Source organism: Suncus etruscus, chromosome 4, assembly GCF_024139225.1.
Source record: "Suncus etruscus isolate mSunEtr1 chromosome 4, mSunEtr1.pri.cur, whole genome shotgun sequence".
Classification (NCBI taxonomy): Eukaryota; Metazoa; Chordata; class Mammalia; order Eulipotyphla; family Soricidae; genus Suncus; species Suncus etruscus.
Window position 1 is genome coordinate 106,789,437 of NC_064851.1, and position 8,511 is coordinate 106,797,947.

General features: G+C 35.0%; 1 non-coding gene across 1 annotated transcript; it reads right to left on the reverse strand.

Annotated features, from left to right (window-relative positions):
- Positions 1-222: 222 nt before the first annotated feature.
- LOC126008351 (U1 spliceosomal RNA) lies at positions 223-386 on the reverse strand. Its single transcript, XR_007495685.1, has one exon. It is a non-coding gene; the product is annotated as a U1 spliceosomal RNA (small nuclear RNA).
- Positions 387-8,511: the final 8,125 nt, after the last annotated feature.

Sequence of the window (8,511 nt, forward strand, 5' to 3'; positions counted from 1 at the left end):
AAACTTATTAGGAAGTATTTTGAAGTTGAATTTACAATTTCTCCAATGAAATAGAATGTTCCCGAAACCCAACGAGAAGAAAATCAGACATACAGACATCGTATACAGTCTACGATGATCCAATTTGACAGGCATGGGGGTGCATATGCTAGTGGCATCCTTGATGTACTTCTATGATGAAAGACTTGGGATATTTTTTTTTTTTTTTTTTTTTTTTTTTTTTAGGGGAGAGCGCGAACGCAGTCCCCCACTACCACAAATTATGCAGTCGAGTTTCCCACATTTGGGGAAATCGCAGGGGTCAGCACATCCGGAGTGCAATGGATAAGCCTCACCCTGGGAAAACCACCTTCGTGATCATGGTATCTCCCCTGCCAGGTAAGTATAAGACTTGGGATATTTTTAAATCATGGATTATTCAAAGTAACACGCAGTTTTATTCCAACACGCACATGCAGAGATATTTAAAAATTGCTATGAAAAGAGAATATACTTTTAGGAAAAGATCAAAGGCTGGGGACTTGGATGTAGTCTTCAATAAATCAATTCTGCTATTATTGGATACTGCCATAGGAATCTAGGCAGTCAGCTAATCTAAATTTTCCAGGTGAAATTCAAACCTAGAAGTTATTCTTTCTGTCACCATTCACCACATCTAATCCATCTGCAATCCTGTTAGTTCTAAATATGTCTACTCTCTGCATCCCACTTCTACTTTTTAAAATCAAAGCCACCACTGTCTGTTCAGAGCAATAGTTTCTTATCTGCTATCGTGACTTTTGCTACAACTCATTCTTCATAGAGTGATCAACATTCCTTCACAAATGCAAATCAGGTTCACTACTCAAAACCTTTATGGGTCTTATGCCTCTCCTAGGATAAAGGCCAAATGATCCCCCACATTCTAAGAGACCCTCCCCTTTTAGGGACTTGATGCTATTTTGCAGGGGTCTTCAAACTACAGCCCGTGGGCCACATGTTGCATTTATCCCCATTTTGTTTCTTCACTTCTAAATAAGATATATGCAGTGTGCATAGAAATTTGTTCATAATTTTTGTTTTTACTATAATCTGGCCCTCCAACAGTCTGAAGGACAGTGAACTGGCCCCCTGTTTAAAAAGTTTGAGGACCCCTGCTATTTTGATAAACTTATTGCATTCAACTATTTCTCTTGGTCTCAAGAACTCCATATCAAATAATTTATTTCCCTTTGTGGGTCTTTGTGTTTGCATTTCCTTCTGCAGGGAAGGGTTTCCTCCAATTTCTTGATTTGAAGTCTTTACTCTCATTCTTCCAGCCTCTCGAAGCTACTTTGCATTTTATTTCCTTCACAGCATCTGCCATAACATGAAATAGCCTAAGAAATTATCTTATTATTTGGCTTTCTACACCAATATTGAAGGGAGAGGATAAATAGTCATCATAGGACTTCATAGAATCTATCAAAATATAAGGGAGCTTAGTGTTCAGCATTACTAGTATTTGTGTGTCCACACTAAACTTGAAAAGAAGGAATGCTATGCCTGCTTCATTCAACTTCTCTCTAAGTGAATGCCATGAACTTAATGAACTGAAACTCAACCTGTGATAAATGCATTCCTGAAATGCAGCATCTTTTTACAAGAACTCATGTCTTGATTCTAAGTGTCCAACATGAATGAGAGAATATGGGGAAGTTGTTCATCTTGTAATTGATGAAATACAAGGCTCTGTTAGGAAATCTAGCCTATGTCCTAGAATTGAAAGTCTACATTTATTTCTTCTGATAAACATACAACAATTTTTAAAACAATTATAATGTCTCGTGGAAGAACGCAGAGTTCTGGTACTTTCAGATAAAGTATCCTCTGATGGAGCATCCTAGTAGTTAGCAAACACATATAGGAGTTCCCAGGAGAGAAAGTATCTAAGAATAACAGTAGTAAGTCAGTAATAAGCAAATCAACTTTCAGATCTGATAATTTACTCCTCTTTTACAACTGTAAATTATTTGCTAAAGAGTGCAATGAATTTGATTATTATATTAAATATTATTAATGAGGAGGAGGATGTTGCCAAATTACATGCCAGAATAAAGTTTCCTGACTCGGTATGGATTAAGTAAATCATCAACTTGTTTTTTTGTTATTTTTATTTAGTGAATTTTGAGTCACTCCTCAATGTTTGATTTAAACTTGAAGTTTAAACTTAACAATGGCTTTCTCTTTTATAGTTATACTGAAACTGAAATATTTTAAATGAAAATGTAAGAATTGACATAGATTTGTAGCATTCTTTAAAAGATTCTCCAAGAGGCCGCACGTGAGTTAATGAATCAATGTTGATTTATTACTCTTGACTTATTATCCATACTGTATAATGTATATTATGTTACATCCATAATGTATGTTCCTCGTGTCCTTTTTATATTCCAGAATTATATAGAAGGCCTTGCAGTATAACTCCTTGTGTTTCTCTTTGCTACAGTGGGATCCTAGAATTTATTTTCAATGATTTTCATAGTTCTAAGAAATATAGTCAGGTATTACAGAGACTGTCCCATGAGTGGAATTAACCTGGTGTTTTTCTCATGATTAGAGAATGTGTTTTGAAGAGGAAGTTCCCAGAAATAAAGCATCATTTCCTCAGGGGTACACCCTAGAAAGATGACATCATTGATGAAGAAAACCATTCTTCTTTGGCATGAAATGATATGAATGAGAATTTCTAACAAAAATCTTTTGTCCCTCTTTCCATTTTTGGAAAAAAGTCTCTGAACATATGCTAGGGGTATGATGTTTCCTCCTACATATTAAATTATTCTTTATTTTGATGCTCAACTCACTTCAGCTTTGGCAATTTGTAACTCTTTAGTTGTCTCATATCAGCCTTGGACATACCACCATCATGCTATTTGGATTTTAGCATCTCTGTATATTCTAAAATTATAAAATAGTTTCATCTTATATGCTTAGTGTCCTGTCATCAAATCAGCCATTTGTCCAAGAAAACTTGGAAATTTTAATTAGACCATGGCATTAAAATCAAGATTGAGATGCTAAGTGTCTCAATATTTCTGATAATTGACAAATACTCAAAGTTCTATATTTATAAAATGAATAAATTAAAAATTACTCTAAACTATCATTAGTTGAGCCACAAATAATTTTCTTATATATTGTGCATAAACATGTCTACATCTATACAAAATTATACAAAAATATGTATACTAAAATAATTAGTGAAACAATAAAGCACAAAATGGTTTTGAGAGGGTGAGGTGTTTGCCTCACATACAGCCAAATTGGTTTTTTTTTTTTCTTCCCAAATTGGTTTTAATCTGCAGTACAACATATATTCCCCTGAATGACACTAGGAATGACAAGCACAGAACCAGGAGTCAGCTCTGAGTACAGCTGGGTGTGACCAAAATCACTTAATGTATAATTAAAAAGATCAAAATTACATTTTTTTATTTATCTTTTTTAACCAAGAATATTTTCCTGGGGCCTGACTGATAGTACAAAGGTAGAGTGTTTGCCTTGCATTCAGCTGATCCAGGAAAAACAGTGGTTCAAATTCCGGCATCCCATGTGGTCCCCGTGCCTGCCAGGAGCAATTTCTGAGTGTAGAGCCAGGAGTAATCCCTTAGTGCAGCTGGGTGTGACCCCCCAAAAAACAAACAAACAAAAAAAGAATATCTACCTTCCTATTAAATCTGGGACATGTTCTTATAAAAATGTTTCTCACTTCAAATTAATAAAATTAAAAAATGATTAATAATAATAATTTCTATTATTAATGGAACAAATAATTTGACACAGGAAAATGCTTATATTATTTAATATGTAGCCATTCTATATTTTATTTCTTGCTTTTATTATTTTCCAGTATTTGTTCTCTTGTTCCTAATAAAATAAGATTTTTCCTTTTCAAATGTATTTTTAAAATTAATTTATCTTTTGTGATCAAGCCATTCTGCAATAGGTCCCACCGGGAAAATAACTGGGAAGAAACAACTCATATAAAATTTATTTTTTACATTTTAGATATCATCTTTAGTGCTATCAGTATGCTTCCCCTTTGGTATCTTTGCTTGTTCCTTAGGATATCCAGCAATTATAAAATTAAAAACATCATAACCAATAACTTTGATTCCTCTAATTATGGCACAGCTGGGCTAAAATAAAAACATCCTGATGCTATGCCAAAATCTCCCCACCCCCTTATAAATAGAGTTTCTTTTACATTCCTAAAGTAACCCATAGTTCCAGTAGCTTTTCAAGTATTAATGGACAAAAATCTAATGATGCATATGTCCCTGTTGGTGAATTAATGTAGGTAACACAGGTTTTGATGTGGATGTGCTCTCATTTGCTGTAGTTGCCATAATCAGGAAGAATGAAAAGTGAATGAAGGCAGATTTTTCTAATCTTCATCTCTCATAAATTGTGTGATCTGGGGAAAATAACAGCATTTCTGATCCTTAGTCCATAGAGTTTTAACTAAAGCTATAACTATCTACATCACTTGCATGTCAAAATGTTTTAGGCTCAATTCTTCACATTATGTTTGGAATATAAAATATGTGTAGAGATCCTCTGTCATTCTTTTTTTTTTTTGTAAAATTTTGAAATAAGAACATACTTTATTTATAAAATATTGTCATGAGGACTTGTGTGAACAGACTGATCTTGTCTTCCCTGAACTTGGACTGATATTTACAGACTAGTTCACCTTTCGTTAAGGACCCAAATGCTTAGCAATTTCGTTGCTTCCAGTTTATTTGACATTTGCAAGCTAAAATGCAATTGTGCTGACCCAGTCTCAGGCAGGCGCTCTTCGCTTAAAGAGCTTGGCCAAATTCCCAGGGTAAACTCTCATCTTAATGGTAATATAGAATTCCGACTTGACCACTGAACCAGGAGTCAGGAGATAAAGTGATTTTTAACTCTGTTGTAGACTCCCTTTCCTTTATCAAGGACCAATATGCTGTCCCTTAGTCTTTTTGAAAGGTCATCTTTCTCTGTCTCCTCTGGGGAGAGTGAAGTTTATAGAGGACTTTGAACTCATTTAAAAAAGACAAATATAAACATATAAAGTTTTATTGCCTTTTAAAACGATTCTCTTGACTTGCTAAAGAGGAAGCTTCCTTTATGAGCACCAGTTGACCTATCCTGAGTCCGGAAGTTGATGAAGCTCTGATTAAGGTTTTATGAGGCAATCTGTAACCTCAAGGAGAGTTCACCAGAGTCCTTTCCTATTTCCTCATTTCATATTTCTTATATTGCAAATTAATTCAGTACTTTCCTGAAACAGTGCCCTTTTTCACTCCAATTGGGGAAAAAATTCATGTGTCTACTCTGTAAAGATGTTTTTTATTGAATAATTTTGTCCCATAGAACTTATCAGTAGGACAGAATAATGAAAGCCATTTCAAAGATGTATTAACTACTAACACTATGGAATATCTTTGAAGAATCAAATTATTCAATGGCCCAAGTGTGTGAGGAACTAATGGAATGGCAGGAATAAAAAAATTGACCACTATCATTGGAAAAATAAAATTTCACTTCTAAGCGAACTTTTCAGGAGAATTGCCTATCATTTAATAATAATACAATGGATAAAGTGCTGTTCTGTTTTTGAGAAAAATATTTCTTATTCTTTTGTTATTTTTATTTTTATTTTGGAACATGTCTATGAGAATAGTATAACTACATCATTCCTTTCACCAAATATCCATGTTCTTTCATCTTCTATAATCATTGGTATGCCTTAAGAGGACACCTCAATAAAACTAATTTCAAAAAATAAAATAAATTGAATTGTCAGAAAAAAAGTGAAAGTATCAATCTAGTGTGATGAAATTCAATAATATAATAGCCCTTCCTTGCTGGAACTTCAGTAATGTCATCTCAGAGAGCTGAAGCAAAATAGTTTATGTGAAATGAAGAGGGACAGAGGAAATTACTCAGCTAAAGTAAATAATTTCTTACCTTCATAAAGGCATCTCATACAAGAAGTAAAGAAGTCATCTAGGAATTAGCAGTGACTTTACATTAGACCCCAAAACTGTGGGGACACATGTAATTGGTGAAAATTAAAGATAGTAATGTTAACACATTCCATTCTGAAATCACATATTTCTCAGCTTGGAATACATCATTTCTCTTCCTTTAGCTTTATAGCTCTCTCTGTCTCTGTCTCTCTTTCTGTCTATCTCCTTGTTTCTTCCGCACAGTGCACTCTTACTTTCCTCATATTTCATGCATAAAGCTAATTACTTCAAAAATAGAAGTTTTACTAGGTAGGTTTATAAGACTATGTTTATTGAATACATGTTTATTTTATACCACACATGGGATTCAGTGGCAAACCAGCCAGAGTTTTACAACTCATAATTTATACAATCTAGTTTGGGGGGGGAGGGCGTCTATGTTATATACTTGCATATTGCAACGAGTTATAAGTTCACAAATATCTGTGACATAGATATGTTTCTTTTATTATGTCAATGTGTCAAAAATGGAATGTTAAAATTGTAGGGACAAATTTCCCTTCTTTTAAAAATATCATTGAGAGGAGCCAACAATTAGAGTCAGACTTTTCTTACACCCAGTGTAATAAGTAGCTGTCACACTGCCCCAGGTCCCATCCTATTGTGTAGAATAAAAGAACTAGAGGCAAGAGGGTTTGGGGGGAGTCCAAGCCTACAGGGAATGCAATGTTCTTATTTCCCTCCTCAGTGGAGGAGGGTGAGTGGGTGCCTCTCTTCAAAGTTGGGGGATGTTGCCTAGTGTGGGAGAGGAAGGCAGACACACCTCCTGGCTCATGCCTTCTGGTTCAAATACCTACATAGACAATAGATTTACTGGTTAATTATTAATGTGTTGAATTGTTTATTCATTTATTCAAACTAAATATTTACTGAAGCTCTATTATGTACCTGCCAGGTATTTTTCTGAGCCCAGAAAATATTGACATGAATAAAGCTAAGTCCCTATATCATGCATAAAGCTTACTCTTTTTTATATTATCAGATATTTATGTGTTGGTGGAGTAGGCATGGTATTTAGAGACAAAAAGGTTCTAAGTAGATCCTGGTAAAAATATGTATAGAGGATACCAAAATACTACAATTTTTATGAAAAACAACAAAAAACGTTGAGAGAATGAGTGGTTGGCATTGAAATGGGAGGTTGGGATGTTCCTAAGAAAGGTGATACTTGAGGCCTGGTTAAGAGAATTGAATTTTTTTGGATGGAGTAAAGAAGGCAAGTGTGGGAGGGACAAGTAGATAGAGTCTGATAGATTTTAGGAGTGCTAACATCAGCATGGCTTGGACAACTGTGGAGGAATGTTTGTTCATAAAACTGACAAGTGAAGCAGAATCCTTCAACTCTAAGCACTTTCCAAGATGTTTGTTTACCTTGAAAGGAGGCACACATAAGACATTAAAAGTTTCTGAAGAGAGGCAATGTGAAAATTTATCTTCATCTCATGATTGATAATTTTGCGACTATATCTAGGGTGGCATCTAGACTATTTCTGGGTGACTATATCTATGGGACACTGCAAGATTCTTTTCATTTTATTTTATTTTATTTTATTATTTTATTTTATTTTATTTTATTTTGGGGGGGGCCACACCCGGCAGCGCCCAGGGATTACTCCTGGCTATCTGCTCAGAAATAGCTCCTTGCAGGCACCGGGGTCCATATGGGATGCTGGGATTCAAACCAATCACTTTAGGTCGTGGGTTGGCTATTTGCAAGGAAAACACCACTGTGCTATCTCTCCGGCCCCTCTGCAAGATTCTTGAAAGGAGATGTAAACTTGACTATGAGGCTTACTAGCCTTTGTATTTATCTGGAAAGAAAATAAAAAACGTTATTTGGAACAGGCAGAGAAGACTGCAGGATTAACATTTAGTTAGGTAGATATAAAGGTGCAATGGATATAACAAAACAGAGTTGATATTGAGTATCACCAACTTGAGCTTCTAAGAAGTTCTGATAGTACATCAGGAAGATTGAAATCAAGATTCTGGAGACAGTGCCCTATGTCTTGCTGAAAAAGCACTGAGTGTAGGTAGGATTAAGGTTAGGACTACTTGAGATTATGTGGTTATGAGTTTGTCCCTAGCCAGTGCAGATATACACATAGATATCTTAGGAGAAATCTGGCCTTTGAACTCATGCCACTCAAAAGACATTGAGGATAAGCCAAGAGTCTGAGCTCAGCAGCAAGAAGATATATTCAAAGGTCAAAAGTGTGGTTGCTGTACCAAGAAAGGTTTATCTTTCTCTCTACCTAGAGTGGGACCTCCCAGGAGAGAGTAGGCGAGTTCTAAAGCAATAGAACACTGAAAGCTTTTAGAAGGACTAATAAAAATGTAATCCCTATAACTAAGGCACATTACTTATATATGATGAGCTGGAAAGGGATATTCAATAGATCAAGATGGAAAATTAAAGGGGTAATGGGGAAACAACTCCACATTTATGGTATATTGGGTGTTGAGTTCA